This window comes from Melanotaenia boesemani, chromosome 1 (assembly GCF_017639745.1).
Source record: "Melanotaenia boesemani isolate fMelBoe1 chromosome 1, fMelBoe1.pri, whole genome shotgun sequence".
Classification (NCBI taxonomy): Eukaryota; Metazoa; Chordata; class Actinopteri; order Atheriniformes; family Melanotaeniidae; genus Melanotaenia; species Melanotaenia boesemani.
In genome coordinates this window covers 31943505-31959940 of record NC_055682.1, presented here as the reverse complement: position 1 = coordinate 31959940, position 16436 = coordinate 31943505, and the positions used below count along the sequence as shown (strand labels likewise).

The 16436-nt window shown below is 38.6% G+C and overlaps 1 long non-coding RNA gene across 1 annotated transcript; it reads right to left on the bottom strand.

Moving 5' to 3' along the window:
• Window positions 1–15290: 15290 nt before the first annotated feature.
• Window positions 15291–16061, bottom strand: LOC121632063. The gene is made up of 3 exons (XR_006008872.1): window positions 16047–16061; window positions 15760–15921; window positions 15291–15375 (listed from the first exon to the last, which is right to left on the bottom strand). It is a non-coding gene; the product is annotated as an uncharacterized LOC121632063 (long non-coding RNA).
• Between the last annotated feature and the right edge of the window lie 375 nt (window positions 16062–16436).

Below are 16436 nucleotides of genomic sequence, written 5' to 3'. Positions count from 1 at the left end.
TAATATAATCATATATTTAGGCAGACAAACCTAATCTGTTTTATAGATGTGTTTGTTAAAGTTTGTGCCTTTTTATAGTGTCTCTGTCCAACGTAATAACATATCAGTGAGGTCTCTTCTGCTGGCTGCTGTGTGCATTAGCATCGCCGTGGTCTGGGGAGTGTACAGAAATGAAGATAGGTAAAGAGCACTCACTGTTCGCTCCATTTGTTTAAGCCTCATGTTCAGATATGGCTGTGCCACTTCTGCAGGGACCCGAGTTGTTGGTGGAGCAGAAAGTGCTTTTGGGTTGAATAAGCATTGTTTTAGGAATGGTAGTGATATTGCAACACGATTTCTGTTGCAGTATTAAACACTGTTAAATGTAACTGAATAAACACAACTGGTATGTGAATAAAAGTAGTAATGAAAAAATTGTATTCTTTTTAATCTTCTAACAACATTTATGATGCTGTATATAGTACATACATGGGTATTATGGGAGATAAAAATAAAATAAAAATAATGCATTCTTAGGCTATATTGATGTTTATTATTGATGCAAGCTTAGATATAACACTAGAGGGGTATTGCACGAAACCAGAATAAAGAAATCCAGGATAATTAAGCAAGCCCAGCTTGACCTAGCTTGCGCGGCCTATCCTGGCTTAATTGATTGCACGTTTGCTGAGCCAGGATGAGAAGGTGCGGCTAGGTTAAGCCAGGTGAAGATAGTTGGGATGAGTGCGTGTGCACGGCATACTGAAGCAGACCTCGCGATCGCTCACAGAATCGCTGATGGGGAAATGGATAAAAGTCGCGCCTCCTACGTCACGGCCTCTGAACAACAGCTCCTGACAGAGTTCTCTGACGAAGTTAAGGATATTATAAGGAAAAAAGGCAATACCAATGCCATAAGTAAAGAACGCGAGAGAGCCTGGCAGACAATAGCCGACCGGCTCAATGCGTAAGTGGTCAAAAACTGTACAATTAATAAACAGTGCTCCACTGGAACTGTCATAATTAGGCTACAATTAAAGGAGTTACTTTTCAAATCCACTAACTGTTGTATACTTTAAGAGTGACAAGCAGGTGCATGTTACTCAGGAAATGTAGAGTATGATTAGGTGCAAACAATTATCCACAATGTGTCATTTAATCTATTTTCCTCATGTAACGTTTTTATCTATTTTATCTTTCTGTCCTTCATAAAGGACAAACCTGTCTGGCCATAAAAGGATCTGGCAGCAAGAAAAAATTAAATATAGGAACATTTTGCAGGCTGGTAAGTGACTCCAAAGTAGATAACCGTGAACAAATGAGGTGAATAGATGAGGTGTCTGCTGACATGTTCAATGTCTGTATGATTGTAGCAGTTAAAAAAAAGGCCTATAGAACTGGCACAGGGGGCGGCCCATCAAGCCAGGATGTGACTCCAGCAGAGGAACTGGCACTCCATTTAAATAAAGGGAGGTCAGTGATGGAGGGGATCCAGGGAGGGACAATAACTGACTCTGTCCCAGCCACAGAAACTGTCCACTTCATACAAGGTACACAAAGTACTGCAATTCTACTGCACATGGAACACAATCAAATATAATATAGTGTCTGACTTTGGATAACCTTGCAGTGTCTGGGAACACAATTACACTTTTGGAGCCACCAGAAGATGATCCGGTTAGTACAGTGTCTCGAAATCACAGGCTTGGTATGTTCTGTGAAATCTTAATCCGAGTCCTCTCGCTGCATGTATACGGCAGGGGGGAGGCACGTCTGCAGCTGCAGAATGCACGTCTGCAGATGAGGAGACTGTGTCAGTGGAGTCCAGAAGGCTTGAGGCATGTCAGTTTTATGGGATTGGCCTGCTTATTTATTCCATGAAGGATAGGAAGTCAGTGATGTGGTGCTAATAGAAAATGTGTAGCAGGACCCGGATGCTGCACAGTCTCCTAAGCGGCCTGGTAACATTGTGAGTATTGGCTAAAGTACATCTACGTTATGCACAAATCCTGCTGTGCTAACTGACATTTCCTTTACAGACTTCACAAACTGTCAGAACGCTTTATTCAGGGCACCTGGAGAGAGAGATAGAGCTGGCAGATGTTAAAAGCTGACTCAAAAAGAGCAAGCTCCAAGGAATGGAGCTGGATCTTGAGATTAAACGCCGGACACTCAGAAAACTGGACCTGGAAATCCAGTAACCGAAAATCTGTGTCTCTCAATGACATAGTCATCTCCAAAGGCCAGGGGATGTGAGCTGTCCCTGAAGACTCGTTCACATCTGAATGCTCTTCTGAGGATGCGGGCTTCCTCATCCAGCACATCCTCCGAAAAAGGGCAAGCCATTATGAAGGGGGAACAGGTGAAGGGGAGTTGGATCTGAATATTCTACATTGCCCTCGTCACGGATTTCTTTGAATACACCTTTGTAACCTCATCCGCTGTGTTTTGTAATCTCAATTAATGCAATAAAACACATATTTATAAAACCTCTGACAGCAATTTGACGAGCAGTCTTCATTAGCATAGCAATATAACACTTGGCCTGATGAAATCATGCACTTATGACCAAGCTGATATTGTGTGATGAAATCGTGATCCTGTATTTAAATAAAATGACTAAAAAAAGAAAAAAAAAATTATATGCACTGCACTAGCACTACACGACAGCACCTGGGTCCAACTGGACTCAAAAGCGGTCTGACTAACACTTAATTATGACGTCCCATCTTGTTTGAATTCATGCTTGTGTTGTTCTTACTCTCAAATGTAAGTTGCTTTGGATAAAAGCATCTGCTAAATGACTGTAGAATAGAATAGAATAATAATACTGCAACTCGAATCCATATAAAAAGGCTGTTGCGATTACGAACAGATTTCGATTAAATGTACAGTGACTGTATATGTAATATTTTAATACTGGATGATTAAAATGACGCGCCATACTTAGGAAGACCATGGACATGCTGTAAAACACATTAATTCCTCATAGAATTGACGTTGGACATGCAGGTGACTCGCTAGGATTAATCTTAGCCTTAGCAGTTAGCCTGGTCTGGAGCAGGCTAGCTGCAGCGGATAAATCACCACAGTAACTTGGCCGGGTTTAGTTTGAGCTGCTTTCATGCAACTGACTTAGGGCTAAATTCAGCCAGGATAACCAACATATCCTGGCTTAATCCCTTATCTTGGTTTCGCGCAATACCCCTCAGGTCTAACAGCTGTTGTATTGTTGTAGATGGATCTGGATCTTACAGGACCTGCTCGGCATTGCTTTCGGCCTGAACTTCATAAAGACCATTTCACTGTGCAATTTCAAGGTATGGCTGACCCCTCTGTGGGTCAGACTCCTTGAAATGCACTATTTACTTATACTATATAACTTCATTGCCAACAAGGCTTGTAAATAATTGTTGCTAGTTCTGTAGCTTTGTGCCAGAGAAGAACTGAATGTTTAGCCACTGACTAGAGTCAAGTGCTTTTTGTCATCAGAACTGTATCAGCAACTTTTGTAAAATGTTTGCCTTTTTTTTTTTTTTGTCTTTTTCAGCTTCCGGACACCACACAACGAGAAACTGCGGCAGTTATCCAGGCTATTTAAGATGTGGAACCAAACTGGAGCTTCCATCAAGTTCGAAGCATGTGTTATGCATGAGTGTGAAGTTGGGTTTAATATAGTGATGTTGAAAATAGTTGGAGTTTATATTTCACCCCCAGTGGATAACTTAAATGGCTGTCTGATGTCAAGTTCTACTATGGAAATAAGCATGTTTAAAAAAATGTAGACAACAAAATTTTCTTTGCATCATTACTGAAAACATAAACAACCTGACTACCTGAAAGCAAAACAACCGCCCTGCACAGCCCCAAAAAACAACAACAAAAAACTAAAACAACAAAAAGCAGGGAACAGAACGAGGTGTTTGAAATATGACGCAATAAAGGATTAAAGGATCCTCGCGCAATGTGACGTCAGTGTGATGCAGGATATCTCCAGAGCACATAAATATACTCCTAGGGATTGTACCAACGTTTTACTTTTCAGAAGACTTGCTTTACAAACACGCCAGAGTATTTTCAAGAGAGAGAAGACAAATGGCAATGGAAAAGTTCATGCATATCAGAGAGTTTCATTTTATTCCAATAGTGAGGAAGCACTTTGACAAAGTTCCAGCAGCCAATTGGGCCTTGTTAGCGACAGGAAAAATTGATTCAGAAATGGAAGCCGTTATTGCAAATCCCATATCAGAGATTATTCAAACTGTATCGGCCATACTTTTAAAAGTCGCACTTCCAATGATTGAAGAGAATGTTAAACAAAGTACACATTTTGCTGAACCAGTGTCCATCAAGCTAGAAGTTTTTCCACAGTCTTAAATGCAACACAAAAATGTTAAAGACGGCCAAGAACTAACTAAACTGGCTAAAAGGGAAATAGAAGAGAAAGTGATCTCAGTTGTTAAAGAAATAGGTAAGTCACCTGTTCTTCCACCAACACCTGCCGTTTATGTTGGTGGCTTTACGCCAAATATCAAACGTTTTGGACGCATGGTTTTTCATGCTGGTAGATGTCTGAGAAGTTGCTGTTCAAAACTTTTTTTTACTCCTGTTTAAAAAAACACATCAGGTTAAGTGATTCTAATCCAATTCCATCACCTCACAGCAAATCCCCATAATCTGTAACAACACATGAAGGTAACCTCCAAGATAGATTGTCACAAACTGAGGAAGCTACACGCAGATCTACACCCATCCGAACATCTCTTTCAGCACAGAATTTTGCTAAAATTTTCACAACAGCATTAAAAAACACTGAAAGCCTTGAGCCTGTTTGTGTAGTAGGAGGGGGTGTAAGTAACATTATGGAGAAATGGTCACAAACCAAGAAAACTAGAAATGCCCCTTCACCCACCCGGCGCTCTTCTTCCACACAGAGCACGGCTGCTGAAATTGTCAACACAATATTGGATAAAGTGGAAAGCCGTGAGCTTGTTTGTGTAGTAACAGTGTGTGTAAGTAACATTATGGAGAAATGGTCACAAACTGAGGAAACTGTGCGTGTCCCATCACCCATCTGGCACTCTCTTTCAGCACAGAGTGCAGCTAGTGAAATTAACAATACAATATTGGAAAACATGGAAAACTTTTAGTCTGTTGAAGCATTAACAAAGCGTGTAAGTGACATCTTAGAGAGCTGCAGTTGCCCCGTCATTCATCCAGCGCTCTCCGTCCAGAGCGCAGCTGCTGAAATCGCCAACACAATGTTAGAAACGTGCAAATCCTTGATTCCGTGACCCCTGCTCCATTCTGCAGAGTCTCGCCTAAAGCTTGCTTAAATTTAGCACTTGTAGCAGAAAAAAATCCAAAACGTTTTCACTCTTTCCTGCTGTCAACGTTTGGAAAACAAACAAATCAAATCAATAAACAAAGCCTGCGTCCTGAGATTTGTGAAAAATCACTTTGACAACATGAAGGAGGAGCTGAAGAAATTGAGACTGGAGATGAAACATTCGTTTTGCGTGTCAAACGGTCCCCACGTGAAGATAAAACAGATTTCTTTTACTAGGATTGCTTCCAAATATCCCGGGCCAGGACCCGACATTCAACCATGACAAGTAATACAAAATTGGTCGCTGTAACAAAACTGGATCCCTGTCAACTGAGTTTTGACAGGTTTGAATGTGATTTTAACACCTTCATGTCCAACATCAAACAGTCACAAAAACCAGAAGACTTTAGAAAATTAGAGAACATTAAATGTTGTGAAGAAGTTCAGCAATTCTGTAAAGAATTAACAGATAAAATGTATGATCACCTCATGACTGGGCATTCTTATAAGATACCACTTGTACCACTGATTAAAGTCTGTCAGATACAATCATTTTAAACATGAGAAAGACTTTAGATAAAACTCAGAGGAAGTATTCCCCTAAAGCTTTATACTCTATGACAGAAGATGCAGTTGTAAAATTCTTGAAGCAAGTTTTCCTTTGGAAACTCAGGGAACCATCAGAAGAAACGATTCAAAGCAAAGTTTACGGTGCCCCCACAGATATTGAAAATCTTTTTCTAAAAGGGGTTGCCATCAGATGATATAAAGCCTGGATCAAAGTCCTCTAAAGGGTCAAAACCACACACTTATACCGAAAATGAACCCAGAGTTTGTGAAGGTGAGGATCACAGTATAAAAGATTTAGCAAAAACTGACTGGCAGAGTTTACCTGATGTGACAAAGAGTGACAAGAAGATTTCAGTTGAGAACGCTTCCATTATCGATATTATCATCCATTCTCAAAAAAAGTACCAGTCCTGTAGCATCTAGAGACTCAATCACGTCTTCCAAAACCCATAATTTGAAAGATAGCCTTGTTTTTGCGCTCCTAATGAGCCTTGTGTCAAAACACAAAGGCCAAAATGTCAAAATTTGACATCGAAAAAATAAAGGAAAGGCTTTCAGCCCTGACAACTGCTCATATTGACACCGGACAAGTTATTGTTAACAATGAAAACATTGCAGAGCTTAGTAAGATTTTAGTGAAAGACTTACAAAACATTTCACACAACAGCACACTTTTTGGAAGCAGCAACATTAGAAGATGAACGTTTTGACAACGCTCATTTAGAATCTCTCGCATACCAACTATTTGTCAAAAAGAAACCAAAAGAGAAGAGCAGAGTAGTAAGGTTTTTTTCTGTGATTCGAAATGGACTGGAGAGAGGCATCAAGATTTTAAGAAGGGATTTAAGAGGCATCTGAATTTTCAGGCAGCTCTCACAAATGATTTGAATGACTTCATAGGAAAAGTAATGCACTGATATTCGTACATATCCTACGAAATTCTGACCAGGCTTTGACGTTTTGATGTGACGTTTGCTCTGTTGGCATTTCCTTTATTTTCAGTGGAAAGTGCTATATTTAAAACCACACGCATGCATTAATTTATTAATTACGTTGTATTTTCTGCAGATGCATACCACCTTTAGTTTATTCTGTCTTTTTTCTTTTTTTTTTTTTGTAAAAATACATTGTTTGAACAGGATGTCACACGGTGGCGCTGTCGAGTTTGTGGCGCTGCTGAAGCTGAGAGCTGTACTTTCTGCTGGATATTTCTCTGTTTTCCTTGAATGTAAGTAGACATATCTGTAGAGGATATTTCTCTTCGAAGTCTTCGAGGAATCTGGACCATTTCTGGTGCATACTGAGACTGGTTTCATATCTGGTGATATACGGACACAAGATACTGCAGGAGGACATGTATTTTGTCCAGGCAAGTGACAAGTAGGTTTCTTTCTAATGTTTTTGTAAAGTATACAGAACTGTATCAGCAACTTTTGTAAAATGTTTGTCTTTTTTTTTTTTTTTTCCATGTTCCGGACACCACACAACGAGAAACTGCGGCAGTTATCCAGGCTATTTAAGATGTGGAACCAAACTGGAGCTTCCATCAAGTTCGAAGCATGTGTTATGCATGAGTGTGAAGTTGGGTTTAATATAGTGATGTTGAAAATAGTTGGAGTTTATATTTCACCCCCAGTGGATAACTTAAATGGCTGTCTGATGTCAAGTTCTACTATGGAAATAAGCATGTTTAAAAAAATGTAGACAACAAAATTTTCTTTGCATCATTACTGAAAACATAAACAACCTGACTACCTGAAAGCAAAACAACCGCCCTGCACAGCCCCAAAAAACAACAACAAAAAACTAAAACAACAAAAAGCAGGGAACAGAACGAGGTGTTTGAAATATGACGCAATAAAGGATTAAAGGATCCTCGCGCAATGTGACGTCAGTGTGATGCAGGATATCTCCAGAGCACATAAATATACTCCTAGGGATTGTACCAACGTTTTACTTTTCAGAAGACTTGCTTTACAAACACGCCAGAGTATTTTCAAGAGAGAGAAGACAAATGGCAATGGAAAAGTTCATGCATATCAGAGAGTTTCATTTTATTCCAATAGTGAGGAAGCACTTTGACAAAGTTCCAGCAGCCAATTGGGCCTTGTTAGCGACAGGAAAAATTGATTCAGAAATGGAAGCCGTTATTGCAAATCCCATATCAGAGATTATTCAAACTGTATCGGCCATACTTTTAAAAGTCGCACTTCCACTGATTGAAGAGAATGTTAAACAAAGTACACATTTTGCTGAACCAGTGTCCATCAAGCTAGAAGTTTTTCCACAGTCTTAAATGTAACACATAAAAATGTTAAAGACGGCCAAGAACTAACTAAACTGGCTAAAAGGGAAATAGAAGAGAAAGTGATCTCAGTTGTTAAAGAAATAGGTAAGTCACCTGTTCTTCCACCAACACCTGCCGTTTATGTTGGTGGCTTTACGCCAAATATCAAACGTTTTGGACGCATGGTTTTTCATGCTGGTAGATGTCTGAGAAGTTGCTGTTCAAAACTTTTTTTTACTCCTGTCTAAAAAAACACATCAGGTTAAGTGATTCTAATCCAATTCCATCACCTCACAGCAAATCCCCATAATCTGTAACAACACATGAAGGTAACCTCCAAGATAGATTGTCACAAACTGAGGAAGCTACACGCAGATCTACACCCATCTGAACATCTCTTTCAGCACAGAATTTTGCTAAAATTTTCACAACAGCATTAAAAAACACTGAAAGCCTTGAGCCTGTTTGTGTAGCAGGAGGGGGTGTAAGTAACATTATGGAGAAATGGTCACAAACCAAGAAAACTGGAAATGCCCCTTCACCCACCCGGCGCTCTTCTTCCACACAGAGCACGGCTGCTGAAATTGTCAACACAATATTGGAAAACGTGGAAAACTTTTAGTCTGTTAAAGCATTAACAAAGCGTGTAAGTGACATCTTAGAGAGCTGCAGTTGCCCCGTCATTCATCCAGCGCTCTCCTTCCAGAGCGCAGCTGCTGAAATCGCCAACACAATGTTAGAAATGTGCAAATCCTTGATTCCGTGACCCCTGCTGGATTCTGCAGAGTCTCGCCTAAAGCTTGCTTAAATTTAGCACTTGTAGCAGAACAAAATCCAAAACGTTTTCACTCTTTCCTGCTGTCAACGTTTGGAAAACAAACAAATCAAATCAATAAACAAAGCCTGCGTCCTGAGATTTGTGAAAAATCACTTTGACAACATGAAGGAGGAGCTGAAGAAATTGAGACTGGAGATGAAACATTCGTTTTGAGTGTCAAACGGTCCCCACGTGAAGATAAAACAGATTTCTTTTACTAGGATTGCTTCCAAATATCCCGAGCCAGGACCCGACATTCAACCATGACAAGTAATACAAAATTGGTCGCTGTAACAAAACTGGATCCCTGTCAACTGAGTTTTGACAGGTTTGAATGTGATTTTAACACCTTCATGTCCAACATCAAACAGTCACAAAAACCAGAAGACTTTAGAAAATTAGAGAACATTAAATGTTGTGAAGAAGTTCAGCAATTCTGTAAAGAATTAACAGATAAAATGTATGATCACCTCATGACTGGGCATTCTTATAAGATACCACTTGTACCACTGATTAAAGTCTGTCAGATACAATCATTTTAAACATGAGAAAGACTTTAGATAAAACTCAGAGGAAGTATTCCCCTAAAGCTTTATACTCTATGACAGAAGATGCAGTTGTAAAATTCTTGAAGCAAGTTTTCCTTTGGAAATTCAGGGAACCATCAGAAGAAACGATTCAAAGCAAAGTTTACGGTGCCCCCACAGATATTGAAAATCTTTTTCTAAAAGGGGTTGCCATCAGATGATATAAAGCCTGGATCAAAGTCCTCTAAAGGGTCAAAACCACACACTTATACCGAAAATGAACCCAGAGTTTGTGAAGGTGAGGATCACAGTGTAAAAGATTTAGCAAAAACTGACTGGCAGAGTTTACCTGATGTGACAAAGAGTGACAAGAAGATTTCAGTTGAGAACGCTTCCATTATCGATATTATCATCCATTCTCAAAAAAAGTACCAGTCCTGTAGCATCTAGAGACTCAATCACGTCTTCCAAAACCCATAATTTGAAAGATAGCCTTGTTTTAGCGCTCCTAATGAGCCTTGTGTCAAAACACAAAGGCCAAAATGTCAAAATTTGACATCGAAAAAATAAAGGAAAGGCTTTCAGCCCTGACGACTGCTCATATTGACACCGGACAAGTTATTGTTAACAATGAAAACATTGCAGAGCTTAGTAAGATTTTAGTGAAAGACTTACAAAACATTTCACACAACAGCACACTTTTTGGAAGCAGCAACATTAGAAGATGAACGTTTTGACAACGCTCATTTAGAATCTCTCGCATACCAACTATTTGTCAAAAAGAAACCAAAAGAGAAGAGCAGAGTAGTAAGGTTTTTTTCTGTGATTCGAAATGGACTGGAGAGAGGCATCAAGATTTTAAGAAGGGATTTAAGAGGCACCTGAATTTTCAGGCAGCTCTCACAAATGATTTGAATGACTTCATAGGAAAAGTAATGCACTGATATTCGTACATATCCTACGAAATTCTGACCAGGCTTTGACGTTCTGATGTGACGTTTTCTCTGTTGGCATTTCCTTTATTTTCAGTGGAAAGTGCTATATTTAAAACCACACGCATGCATTAATTTATTAATTACGTTGTATTTTCTGCAGATGCATACCACCTTTAGTTTATTCTGTCTTTTTTTTTTTTTTTTTTTTTGTAAAAATACATTGTTTGAACGGGATGTCACACGGTGGCGCTGTCGAGTTTGTGGCGCTGCTGAAGCTGAGAGCTGTACTTTCTGCTGGATATTTCTCTGTTTTCCTTGAATGTAAGTAGACATATCTGTAGAGGATATTTCTCTTCGAAGTCTTCGAAGAATCTGGACCATTTCTGGTGCATACTGAGACTGGTTTCATATCTGGTGATATACGGACACAAGATACTGCAGGAGGACATGTATTTTGTCCAGGCAAGTGACAAGTAGGTTTCTTTCTAATGTTTTTGGAAAGTATACAGAACTGTATCAGCAACTTTTGTAAAATGTTTGTCTTTTTTTTTTTTTTTTTCCATGTTCCGGACACCACACAACGAGAAACTGCGGCAGTTATCCAGGCTATTTAAGATGTGGAACCAAACTGGAGCTTCCATCAAGTTCGAAGCATGTGTTATGCATGAGTGTGAAGTTGGGTTTAATATAGTGATGTTGAAAATAGTTGGAGTTTATATTTCACCCCCAGTGGATAATTTAAATGGCTGTCTGATGTCAAGTTTTACTATGGAAATAAGCATGTTTAAAAAAATGTAGACAACAAAATTTTCTTTGCATCATTACTGAAAACATAAACAGCCTGACTAACTGAAAGCAAAACAACCCCAAAACAGAACAACAAAACAACAACAAAAAACTAAAACAACAAAAAGCAGGGAACAGAACGGGGTGTTCGAACCACCACTGTGGTTACCAGTCTAAAAACAGAATGCAGAAAAACTTAGCGGAAATGGCAGAAAAATAAACTTCAAATTCACTATGAGTTGTACAAACAAAGTCTGTGTAACTATAACAATGAGCTGTGCAAGGCCAGAGAGCTGCATTTATCTGAAATTAATAACAGGAATGTCAACAATTCTCGCACTGTTTACTATGATTGAAAAACTTACAAATCCTCCTATACAGATAAGCCCAGAGCTCCTTTCCACTGAGAAATGCAACCAATTTGCCAACTTTTTTAGCCAAAAAATTAAAACAATTAGGCTAAATATTGTCACACAAGAAAAGTAGTCTGTGTCTAAAACCCAAAAATAATTCTGATGTTATGTCGCAATTTAAAATGGTTGATTTAAAAATCCTACAAGAAACAGTTTGGCATTTGAAATCAACAACATGCACTCTGGACATGATACCATCTGACTTTTTAAAAACAGTTTTTACCTCAGTAGAAAGTGATCTCCTACTGATAGTTAATAGCTCACTGGCATCAGGCATTTTTCCCAAGTCACTAAAGATAGTTGCTATTAAGCCACTCCTAAAGAAAAGGACTCTAGATGCCTCTATAATGAACAACTATAGACCTGTCTCTAACCTCTCTTTTATTTCCAAGATTATTGAGAAAGTTGTATTTCACCAGCTTAATGACTTTTTAAATGAAAGTGGAAATCTTGATAAATTTCAGTCCGGCTTCCGACCTCATCACAGCACTGAAACAGCTCTGGTCAAAGTGTTAAATGACATTAGGTTGAATACTGATTCTGGTCCAAGTGTCAGTCCTGGTTCTGTTGGATCTCAGTGCTGCGTTTGATACTGTAGATCACAGAATCCTGTTGCACAGGCTGGAAAACTGGGTTGGACTTTCTGGAGCGGTCCTTACACTGCAAAAACTCAGCTTTCAGAAACAAGAAAAAAAAGTACAAAAATAAAGTAGTTTTTGCTTAAATCAAGAAAAATTATCTGCCAACAGAACAAGAAAATCAGGCTTGTCGAGGTTTTCCAAATCAAGTGAAAATATCTAACCTTGTTGAACCCAAGAATATCTTAAAATTAGTATATTCTCACTAATTTCAAGTGAACTTTACTTATACAAATAGCACACATAAGAACCATTTTCCCAAAATGTTTTTTTTTTTTTTCTAAAATTAAGTAAATGCTAGTATCAAAATCTTGATAATGCAAGCACCATATTTCTTGAAACCAGTAGAGACATACTAAAAAAACAGTATTTTTCTTGATGCAAAGGGAAAGGATTAACAATATATTTTTTCTCAGTATGTATGATAATTTACTCAAATTTCTTGAAATAAAGCAAAAACTCAGGATGTGATCCTGACCATACAAGAAATGTGTGCTTAAATTAATATACAAATTCAGTTTCTTTTAACTTCTTTATTATATTTAAGGTGCCTACATAGCAAAAACACAATGCTTCCAAAGAAAACACTTAACAGGAAGATGACTGTGCAAACAATGCTGTAGATTATCAATTTCCCACAGGAATGGGCCATACTTCAAGGATGCTGTGTAATCTACACTAAACAGGTCATCCACTAAACATTTGTCAGGACGGAACATCAACATGTGTTTTAATGAACAAGCCTACTCAGCAGTGAACTTCTTCCACTCAGCCATAGCTTTTTTATATGAGGAAGTCATGTCTCGGTCGTGGATTGTGTCCTTGAGGACTTCTGTCTGCAGCACAGAGAGGAGTGTAGCGATGCACTTGGGATATGTCAGATGAAAGGTGTAGTAACATGCCATGATATACATCACACCATCAGATATGTCCTCCTTTGGGAAGATCAGCACAGGCATGGTTCCAATGGCCAGTATACAGTTTGTTTCACAGACAATCACCACAGGGCTAAAGAGAGGTCTGGTTTGAAGAAAGGTGTTGGGATCTTCTGCAGACTGAAACAGAAAAAGAAAAACAGTCCCAAAAAAATCACTGTTAGAAACTATGGTCAAGAAAAATTAAAACCTGCCGTATATACATAAACGTCTTACCTCAAGGATGTGAAGCATTGCCTCACTTGCATGTCCTAACTTCTTGGGGGGAGCGATAGGTGATGGGAACATGTCTGGCAAAGCTTTCATCATGGCAATGGTTTGTTTTACTGTGAAAGACAAAACAACATCAATTTATTTTCTGCAGTCAGTTATTAAAAATAAACAAAACAACATGGGATTTAAGGATGCCACAGCAAACACATTTGCTAACAGTCTTAATATACTACTCATTCTCTTAATGTAATGATTAACTGCTCAGTTAATAAAATTTAGAAAAATAGGGTTAAAGGTCCATCTCTGATGTCCTTCAAGATCCTGTTCTGTCCTCAATCCAAAGATATATTCAGTTTAATATGATTTCAAAAGAACAAAAGAAGGGAATATTCCATTTTTATGTTTTGTTTTGCAATGGGCATTCTGTAAATCTTTTTTTTGCCTGTTTTTTTCAATCTTTATGTCAAAGAGATAAATATTTATATCTGAGAAGGTAAAATTAGCATTTACCTACCTTTTTTCCACAGAATATTTATTTAAACAACAAATTTATTATTACAACATTAGATTATTGAAAAGTCAATTAATTACTGCAGATATACTGTACAGCTTAAGTGCCAAACCAGTGACAAAATAGTGGAAGTTGCATGTGCATGGTGACGCATGACTGGCACTGTCCAAGTGCATGTGAACAAGTGAGTTTAAGTATGTAATTACCTTTATTCCCCATTGGAGGTCTCATGACTTTTTTGAAAACTCCATAAAACTGGGCCTTCTCACAAAAGATCCCCCAGTGGTTCTTCATTTCTGATATGAAGTGTGAGTTTCCTTGACTGAGGATCCGCTGCAGTTCATCCATTACCTGATTCAGACACAGAAAAAATCTTTTAAAATTGACATTTCAATCAAAATCTTCCAGTTTTTAACAGGTTCTGGAGAAAAGGTGCAACTGAAATTGCAGACTAAACTGCTTAAATATTTAACAGGACAAAACAATCACATAATTTTTCCACATAAAGTTTTGTAATAATGAAAATGCTGCATTGTTGGAACAGTCTGCTAAACAAGACTACGGCCAAGTCACTCATGAAATTAAATGCCATGTCTTACTATTAGAATCTATTAAACGTTAAACCAACTCAAAACAAGACCTCACATGATCCAGCTCTCTGAAGCAAGGATATGCCTGAAGAATCTTGGTGGGTCTGTCCTGTTCCTTTATGACATCAGAATCAATGTAAGCCCGTCTCGCTTGGTATTCAAGGTCCAGGAGCTGGGCAACATCCTTCTTGTTGGGTCTGGGCCTGGACTTGTATAGCTCCTGCAGAACTTTGTAATGTCTTGCCTGGTTTTGTAGGCTGTCAGTAGTTTCATGGTCAACTGTTAAAACAGAATTACAAATCACTGTTTCTGTTTACAGTTTAAATAAACAAATACCTAGAAGTGCTTATTTTTATAGGAATAATAACTGGTAAAGATTTAAATGTTTTTGTAAAAAATTTAAGTTAAATATTGAACTGCCTCCCCGTCTAGCATCAAAGCTCTGGTGCTTGTCAGAAAAAAGGGTTGTAAATAAGGATTCTCACTATAAACCTGACAAGTTTTAAAGTCAGGGTTTAGGAGATGATGTTATTAAAATACACATGCATACATAAAAAAATTCCCTTGTCAATATTAGTATTAACTAACATCAAAGCAGAATCTCAACATGTGATCTTACCGTCAACCTGCTCAGCCTCTGAACTGCCTCCTGACTGTGTTGATTTTTCCAGGATCAAAGTTGAACCACTGGACTCTGTGTCATCAGTAGACGTCTCCTGGCTGCTGCTGTTGCTGCTGTCAAGGTTGATGCCTCGTCGTCTCTTTCTTGAAGGAGTGGCACCCTGCTTCTTTTTAGCGGGTGTTACATTCTGGACCCTTTTCAAAAGCTGCTTCTTAATAGATTCCTGAAAAAAAAAAACCCACAAAACATATTGTGTAGAGTAGCATAAATCAAAATTAAATGAAGTTTTAAGAGCATTAATCCAGAATAAATCATTTTCTCCTACCCACTTGGCTCCACTAGCTGCAGATCTGTCCTGCAGCATGGGGAAATACTCAATGAGATGCTTAGCCATCACAGTTATCTCACGGCTGCATGGATATTGGAAGTCATCTCCCGCAGCTCTCTTGATTGCGATCATGCTTGTTACTGTATTCCTTATTAAGCGACAGCGAAGCTCTTTGGAGAGTGTAAAGCCGCCTTCTTGCCCAGCCCGCTGTTTTTCAAAATAGGCAGCTCTTGCCTGTTCCAGCTCTGTGTCTGTGTACACAACATATTGTGGACTCACAAGCTGTACAGTTCTGCTGGGGCTATGTTGGTCTCCCGGTTTTGAAGATGGGAATGGGGTGGAGGAGGAAGAAGGGCTGGATAAAGAGGTTGGAGTAGGAGTATAGCTAGCATCACAAGTTCCAGAGTAGGTGCCTGGTGAAAGCTTGTCTGACTCTTCACCCTTAAATTTGACAGAAATTACAAGTGAATAGCCACACACTACAAGCACCAAAGAGAAAAGCTTCACTGACTTTTATAAATCACAGCATGATTACAAGTATCCACAACATTAAAATTTAGTATCACCTCATTTTCACCATGTGTAGCTTTCCAAATGGCTCTTCTTCTGAAAAAGTGCTCTGGCCCCGGAAAGAGATCACGCAAGTCCTCCTTAGAAAGAGTGGGAAGCATGTCTGCGCTAATATTGGCAGCTGGAAAACAAATACAACCAGATTGTAAATATACAGTATAATGTCTAAACAGCTCTCAAGCAGGGACAGGGATCCACAGGGATCTACATATAGGGCAAGTCTGCCTGGCATTTTTGCTAAATGAAATTTGTATCACATCAACGATGCTACCATTAGTAAAAACAACAACAATAATAAAAAAAATACTAAAAATAGCTGTCTGAACCCATTTAGACTAGTTTTAATACTTGTTTTTGTCTTTATATACCATATAAAAAAACTGACT